We start from the raw sequence: 2,190 nt of genomic DNA on the forward strand, positions 1-2,190 counted from the left end.
TCCTGAAATAAGCCACCTTTGTTCTGGGTCCTGGCTGGTTATTGTTGTGATATGTTTTATTCTGACTATTTTATCAACAGATATCCCTGAGTACTTTTGACTTCCAGTGCAGTGCAGTGCATGCTGCAGATTATCTGTCAGATGGGCACCCTGGATAGAACAGTCCAGAGGTAGGCTGCAAGAAAGACAAAGCCATATGGCAGAGAGCTAATTGGTTTGCGTTTGGCTCCCTCCTGGATTAGGCAGGGCTTCTCTGCTAGTTTTGCATCTCTTCTCCCCCCCCCCCAGCCAAAGGCAAATCATAGGAGGTATTTGCGTGGCCCCATGATTCATTGGCATGGAAAGCATGCTGCTCCTTGATTAAACTTCAATCTCTCTGTCTCTCGTTTTCCACGCCCAGATAAGCACTTCGCCGAGTTGCCTCTGCTGTGCTGCTGACCTCTTTTTACTCCTTGGCGACTGAGAAAACCGTAAGGCACCAATAATCCACCCAGCACCAGAACTGCGAACAGCACAACCCACTCGGTGTGGGACAAAGGGTTGATCTGGGCATCAGAGCTGAGAGCCCTGGAGAGGGGTGCAATATCAGCACAGAGGCAATGTTCCTGGCTTGATGGCATATGGCATTGCTCAGTATTCACCGCCAGCCCTGTCGCTAGGCACAGAAGTCTGTGGCGTGAACCACTGGTGTGCAACAGACAGTAGCAAAAAAGGAAGAAAAGAAAAAACCAAATCACAAAGGAGAGGAGGGCAGATCTGCCGTTCGGCCATAAGCACAGCCACGCTGGATTTCCTCCACTGCCTCTCTGCTCCGGGGGATCAACGCCCAACCCAGCTTAGCTTTCTCTCCACCCACCTACCTCAGCCAAAGAGTGCTGAATGATAAAATATTAATCTGTGGGAGAAAATTAACCGTAGATTTTGGGGGAGATTTGAGGGGTGGGGGAGGCAGGTTGGTGAGAGGGGCTATAAGACGCATGGGAACCATTTTGCAATCTGGGCTGCCCACCGCCTCCTACTTATGGCTGTAGTAGTGACTCTACTCCATGCTTCACCAAGCATAGTACTATCTCCCCACAGATGTGCCTGCAGGCACTTGTGGACCGACTCGGCGCACCCCTCAAGTTATTCTTTTTTTAAAAAAATAATCATTGAGGTGGGGGCATGCTTAATCTCACCACCACTCGCGCGACCCCGCCTCAGTGTGCATAAAAAGGAATAAAGCCGCGATCTGCTCGCCTGCTCTCAGCGCCTTCTGGACGCAAGGAGTGTCCGTGCGCGCCGAGGCTTAAGCAAACACACAAAGGATATGAATACCCTTCCGGAACAGCAGAGGCAGGCGCTTGGGGAAGGGCAGCAGCATGGACCACGTTCCCCTTTTCCTTACTCCAGATCGCCTTCCCCACGCCGGAACTCCACACCCGCGCACAACAGCAGGAAGGCGAGAGCGCGGAGGGCAAGCAGAGCAGCCACGCGAAAAGCGAGATCCCTGCTTTGGATCGCTACCTTTCGCAAATCCGTATACACACATACACACATTCATATATATATTTGCATAGGTGCAATCGCTTACTGTGCGTGGCAGTGGAGGAAGCCGGATCCCAGTCCCATGCCGCCAGCCAAGGGAGCAGCAGCAGCAGCAGCAGCCGGCGGAGCCTGCTTAAGCGCGAGCGAGGCTCAGCACCTTTGCGCTGAACAGCTCCACACACAGCCTACCCATGCGCGTCGCTTCTCTTGCACCAGCCGCCGCCGCCGTGGCCACCGCAGGCTCCATCCTTCATCTCCGCCCAACTCCGCCCCCGGGCTTCTCCCATTGGATGCGGCGCCTGGCTGATTGATGCTGAAGCGATCGTTCCAATTCCACCCCCTCTCTCTTCCCCAACACACACACACATACACAAACACACACAAAAACCACAAGTGACGCCAGCGAAAGGAGAAAACTATTTCTCCAAGCGGGAGCCTAAGAGGAAGGTTAAGACTACATCTCCCAGCCACCTCTGCGGTGGATCGCTCTCTCGCGCGCGCCTCTCCAGCAGGGGGGCCTGGGATTTGTAGTGCTTGCCTGCCAGGAGGGATTCCGCACCCCCACCCCAACGAGACAGGCAGGCTCCTATCGCCTAGCGTGCAAAGGTGTTAAGGTATCGAGGGAAGTTACTGTAACCAAGAAAGCCGCTGAGGTCCATTTCA

General features: G+C 54.0%; 1 protein-coding gene across 1 annotated transcript in view; it reads right to left on the reverse strand.

Annotated features, from left to right (window-relative positions):
• Positions 1-1,696, reverse strand: part of SMPD3 (sphingomyelin phosphodiesterase 3) — a 130,672-nt gene extending 128,976 nt beyond the window's left edge. The window contains exon 1 of the mRNA XM_035120570.2: positions 1,574-1,696. The gene's annotated coding sequence lies outside the window, so the exon portion shown is untranslated. The remainder of the gene's footprint in view (positions 1-1,573) is intronic.
• Between the last annotated feature and the right edge of the window lie 494 nt (positions 1,697-2,190).

This window comes from Zootoca vivipara, chromosome 6 (genome assembly GCF_963506605.1).
Source record: "Zootoca vivipara chromosome 6, rZooViv1.1, whole genome shotgun sequence".
NCBI lineage: Eukaryota > Metazoa > Chordata > Lepidosauria > Squamata > Lacertidae > Zootoca > Zootoca vivipara.